Source organism: Fragaria vesca, linkage group LG4 (genome assembly GCF_000184155.1).
Source record: "Fragaria vesca subsp. vesca linkage group LG4, FraVesHawaii_1.0, whole genome shotgun sequence".
In the NCBI taxonomy this organism is placed as follows: Eukaryota; Viridiplantae; Streptophyta; class Magnoliopsida; order Rosales; family Rosaceae; genus Fragaria; species Fragaria vesca.
In genome coordinates, this window is record NC_020494.1 from 12,712,662 (window position 1) to 12,719,282 (window position 6,621).

The following is a 6,621-nucleotide window of genomic DNA, read 5'->3' on the forward strand; positions in this document are numbered from 1 at the left end:
GGCATCTTGATAATAATTCGAAACTAGCAAAGGAGGTACGTGTGCTCGGACAATCGACGGTATCCCTTTATATGTTATAGTGAAAGTACTATCAAGATTGAATATGGTACCAAGTCATTTTCACATAATTCTGTCTTCGTTATATTCTAGACCCCAATTACGGCTTCAGCTCGAAACTTTCGAAAGAAAATTCAAACTAGCTACTACGGTTATGGAACATGTGAACATCAATTATGGTAGTAGGAGGAATATGTAGGTTGTTCAAAATTTGAGGCAAGAATGTACCATAATACATTTTATTATATGTGGTGCATATATAAGACAACTGAAAATATAATTAAAAACCTTGAGAAATTAAACAATGAAAAATATCATGAGCACAGATATACATAAATCATGAACATGGTGTTCCTGTTTAGGTTTAGTATTCAGTGATGAACTATTTGTCTAGTGCGTGGACTATGAATTTAAGGACCATGTTTCTAATCAAAGTTGCCACTTCTTGTTTACTTATGAGACTACAAACTTAGAAATTTAGGGACTGGTGTTGTTGTTGTTGGTCAAAAGTAATTAAAAGATGCATGCCTCAATTTCTTGTAAAGCTAATCATCTATTTAAGTGTAAAAATACAAGTACTAGTGCTTTGGGTGGGTTGTATATTCCATATATCAAACGACAAGCTGCCTAACCTTTCCGCCATCTCTATTAGGCTATAAGCTCGAAACAATGCCATCATGATAATGCAGTTAGTAGCTATAGCTGCTATGCTAATATATGTTCTGCATTATGAGTTTGTAACATCCTAAGTCTGCATTTGCATTACATATGTTAACGTATCAATACTAAAACATAATCAAAATTTTGCATATATTGAAGATAGATAAATTTTTGTATAATAGTATATCAGACTGTAGAACTGTAGATTAATTTAAGATCAAGCTTAATTAGTTAATCTATATGGACATATATGGTGTCAGTTTACTTATATGAGAGATATTAACCTAATAATGCATCGCAGATGAAATCATCAAACACAGTGTTTCCTACGAATTCTATATATATGGTATACACAGGGCTTGTCCATTTATCCCTTTTATGGGGTATCTAAGCCACACCAGATGAAACAAGAGGAAACCTACAAAAAAGGGGCCTAAACCTAGTAAGTCTGTTCATATTATACAACACGAAGACATAGAGATTAGCAGTGTGAAAGTCCTCCGAAGTATATGAAATTCTGCACTAGTGAAATTCTTGGCCTATGAAAGAGACAATAGAGGAACACATGCAGCAGAAATCAAGTAGGAAGGAGCGAATCAGTGATTAGTATATATGAGCAAAATAGTTAACAATGTATACCTCTCTCTCTTGGGAATTAAGTCGAACAGATGGTGTGCATCGTCGTACATAAGCCATATTCCACGCCAAAACCAAGCTTGCGAAACCCAAAACGAGAGTTGCGAGTGTGTGAAGCCCTGTTCGTCTCTCTCTCTTGCTCTGCCTATATTTTTGGGGTTGGGTGATGGCCACTGGGCAAATCCAAAAACACCAACATGGCCACCATGTGAGTAACCTGCTCTAATTCCTTGGTGCCCGTGCTTGAACTTTGAATTCCTTGCTTTGACTTGTGGCGATTCTATATTGATAAACAAGTGATCATGGATGGAGTTGATTCTTTGCTTGTGGGATTACTACTGTTGGTAGGGTTTTTATAATGATCCCAGATTTCCAGTCTAGTTGTTGTTGCACTAAACGAGTATGAACTAGGTCGCATGAGTCAGCGAATGTGGCTGCTACAGAGGTAGCTAAACTCCTATGCACACCAAGTTCAAGAACCGATTGGTGTCTTCACTCTCGTACATTCTGCAACGTTGAACATGAATGAGTATGTATTTTAATGAAGCAAAATTTTGCATGTTTATTTTTTTTGGTTTACGGTTAACTTCATTTTGATCTTTATTTTATCGATTTTGAAAATTTACCTCTTAAATTTTTTAATTTTCATCAATCATGCCCATTCTTAAGAATCTATTCAATTTGGACGTTAAATGCTAACATGGAATCTTACAAAAAAAAAGTTCTAAAGTGTGATGTTTGTCATTTAGTTACTGTTTTAAGTCATAAAGTCAAAATTAACGTTCAAATAATTTGACAGAATATTATCAAATAAGCAAAGCTGATGAAAATTAGATTTAGGGGGTAAATTTTCAAAATTGAGAGAACGGCGACTGAACTCCAAACCTCAGGGAGAGTAAAATGAGTTTAATGCTTATTAATTTTTTTCTTCTTTAAAAAAAATTATTAAAATCTCTCGACCTATACTACACGGTCTACACTCTTGCAATGTCAGTGAGATTAAAAGACATGACCTATACAGTGTCAGTAAGCTAGCAAACCTACAAACCACGGCTCACCGACATTGTACGGGTAAAAAAAGAAATACAATAGAATGCATAACCTTGGAGATTACTGAGGATTGTTTGAGCTTATTATTCATGACATTGCTAAAGGCTTTAATGATATTTCACTTAAACATGTTTATAATGCATGAATCAAACTTTGTCGAGGGATGCATTGGTAAATTACAGCCGCTCTTTTCATATTAATTGATTTTTTTTTTAAGAGATATTGGTCGATCTTGGGTTAGTCTAATTTAAATGCAAAAGCCTTGAGGACACCAGAGCCTACTTGATCAAAATCTGTGACTCCAGAAACATGTTACCTTTCTATAATTATGGAATCAAAGTTTTTGATCGATTAGGCTCCGGATGTCATTTGTATTTAAACTATATCATATATTCTCTATTCTTATCAAATGAAAAAAAAATATTAAAAAAAAACCTATACTATTCCATTAGTCGATCTCAAGACCTACTTACAAAAGAAATATTATTGTCACGATATTTGCTTCTTTTTTCTTTTTTAGAAATATAATTAAGATTTATAATAGCTTTATTATAGATTTATTAGAAAAAAATACTTTGTCATTTGAAAAACAAAAGTGTAGGACCATTTTATATATTATGCAAGTTCCTTAATAATTGATCTCATACAACTCTTGTCCAAAGTTATCCATCCACATCTAGAAATAGCAGGCGCACTCAATTGCCCGTAAAATACCTAATGAGCACTGGGGCACATTTTTTTGGTACAATGCATATCCCTAGCTTTAGTTTCCTTCGATCAGAAGCTTATTGATTTCCAGAAATGCATGATACAAAGTGAAAAAAACCTCAGAACTCTGGAGGCAATCATTCCCCAGATTCAACTCTATTTCAATACTAGCTCACTGATGCATATATTTTTTTATGCGTCTGCAAATTATTCTTGTTGCACCAAATTATTAACTCAACCAAATCAGAGGCAGAAAAAGTATGTTCCTCTATACTAGCTGTTATTTAAAACTGAAGCACTGCTGTAAGTGTGTCTTGCTCTCTTCTTTTATATTATCCAATCTCTCACGTTGCAGTGTTGCACAGACGTGAAAAACTCCAAAACTTGTAATAAATATTGTTCTAAATTTTTGAATGTATTTGTGAGTTGGTGTCTATCTATACACCATTCATGATTCATGACCATATCTGCAGCAAAAGCTTCAGCTTATCTCATACAAAGATAACACCTATCCACACAGACACCAGATGTTGATCTGGAATCTCTTCTGGACTATTTTATCTTTGAACTGATCGTCTAAGTGAACGTAAGATATGGTTTTACCAGTTTCACTTTTTTAGCTTCGATTTATTTACAGATTAAGGTTTCAAATATGTGTGATACAAATGAAATATCAAATATTCATCGACATTTCCGTAATTCAACTTTAAACCTAGCTTGGTTTGCAGCATACTGTGATTTGAAACCTCCAACCTACAACTCTTTGTTTAGCTGTTAGCATGATAAAGCTACAGCAACCCAACAAGAAATGATGCTTGCATGCAGGCACTGAAGCCACTCCTTTTAGCTCATCATATATAATTCTAGGTCTAAGGACAATCCATCATTGTCAAGCTAGCATTATATACAGTACCCACTATATGTCCATGCATGATCGATATCACTAGGGGTGGGCATAGGACGGGATGGGACGGGATTGAGGTCATCCCACGTCCCGTCCTGGTTGTTACACATGGGACGGGATCGGGACGGGCCTTACATTTTTCAGACTCGATCCCGCCGGGCCTAATCCCGGATGGGACTGGACGGGATCGGGACGGGATCGGGATGGGACGGGCCCAATCCTGGCCATCCTGCATCAGTTTCTTTTCTTCTAGAAATCGTACAGTTACATTTGAAATTTCATCTAGGTGTCTTTATAAGATTTGTAGTAGACATCTTAATGTCCATTCCAGAATTTGAATCACTTGAAAATGATTTTCTCGATTAAGTTATGATTTTTTTAAGTTTAAGGTCTGCATCTATAAATTCTGCATATCAATTCTGTGATTCTGAACCAATTGGCTTCTTTTCAAAAACTGTACAAATTGGTTGGTTATGTGAGTTTAGTGTTCTCATGAAAGTTACAGAAGACATCCTAAAGATTATTTGAGAGTTGGAATCTCTCAAAAATAAGTTTTCTACAATTAGTTATGAATTTTGAAAGTTAGACGGGACGAGCCCAATCCCAGCCATCCTGCATCAGTTTCGTTTCTTCTAGAAATCATACCGTTGCATTTGAAATTTCATCTTGGTGTCTTCATAAGATTTGTAGTAGACATCTTAAGGTTCATTCCAGAATTTGAATCACGTGAAAACTATTTTTCTAGATTAAGTTATGGTTTCTTAAAGTTTAGGGTCTATATCAGTAAATTCTGAGATTTGAACCAGTTGGCTTCTTTTCGAAAACTGTACAAATTGGTTCGTTATATGAGTTTAGTGTCTTCATGAAAGTTATAGATGACATCTTAAAGATCATTTGGGAGTTGGGATCTCTCAAAAATAATCTTTCTACAATTAGTTATGAATTTTAAAAGTTTGACAGGACGGGACGGGCCTGACATGACTCAAAATTTCAATCCCGCGTCCTGTCCTATTGTTTCTCTAATGGTACGGGATGGTACGAGACCGGTGTTTTTAGTTTCAAATCCCGTCGGGACCAGGACAGGACCGAGATTTACGGGATTTGTGCCCAGCCCTAGATATCACTGAAAATTTCTACACACACATAACCCTCCAACATTGAGGCCCCCTACCCACCAAACACACATACTGACATATACAAACACAACCGTCCACGTATTTCGTGGACTCTACTAGTTCTTCACCTCATTGATCTCTCTTTCTCATTGTGTTTAATTTGCCAGCTTCTACTTGGATTTGAGTTCAGCTGCGAAGCTTTAATCTTCCTTCTTTTTGGCCAAGACCCTGCTGTGTAATAAGCTACAGTAATCTTGCAGTGTCCCTTTTCCTTTTGGGGGGGGGGGGTCTCTCCTCCTCCTCCTTCCTTCTCAAACCCTCAACAGTTGTCTTCTCCAAATGCAATTATTACCAAAAGCAAAATCTGGGAACTTTAGGAGACAGCAGAATGGAGTAGAGTCGAAGAGTTTGACTTGCACAAAAGCACAGAGGGAATAGAGATGATCAGCAAAACTAAACATGACCCCATTGTTGCATGTGTAGCTTTTGTCAAATATCGTGAACGCCCCCGTTAAAAGTGTATCTGCGACAGTAGTCGAATGAGATTTAACTTTTTCTTTCCTCGTGTATAGTTACAAGAAATTCGTCGACGAACATATACGTACATGTTTAATCGATATATATTCAAATTCTTCGTGAACTCTTTTTTTTGAGAAGAATAGCTTTATTGATAACGGAATAAAATTACAGCATAATAGAATGACCGGTTGTGGTACCTACACCACGACACACATTCCCAAAAAGATCCGTAGTTACGGGTCCGTCGCCAATAGCAACAACATCCATGAGCCAAGTGGGCCCAACCCCTAACCCAAATTCACGCTAAAAAAGAGCTACACAGTCCTGAGAGTAACGATACAACCTTGCTGCCAACACTAAAACGAGCAAATTCTCCTTCTTTCACACCGTGTCCAAATACCACCAGACCACGTGCAAAGGTAATCCACCCTCATGTTGCCACCTAGACCACACCGATATTAAAGCCGATAGTCCCCAGGAATAACGCCACCGAAGTAGCACATTGACCAGAAAACGACACTCAAACCCTCGCCCAAAAGAGGAGGGACTTATACCTATCCAAAAACCTAAACAAAGCCTAACCAAAAAACATAAACTAACAAAGGACCAAAACTGGCCCAAAACCATACCACTGGCCCAGGCCCACCAAACCAGTTCCATTAGAGGCCCAAACCTGCTCCACCCGGCCCAAAGCAGCAGCTGCATCGTCACCTCCGTTTCACCCCCAGCGCCGCCACAAGGTCTGGGCCGACGTCGTCGTTGGAGCCCCTGTATGCATTCTGACCACCACCGAGTCCTGCTGCGAAGCCATAGTTTAGTCCTAGAGACAAAATCGATGCCGATCTGTGAGAACGCAGACTCGTCGTCGATCTGGTTAAACCTGAAGATACTGCCACCCATAACCTCGCAACAAGACATCAGTTCAAGACTCCGGGGATCCCACGCCATGCCGCAGCCAGACCCTGGACACCG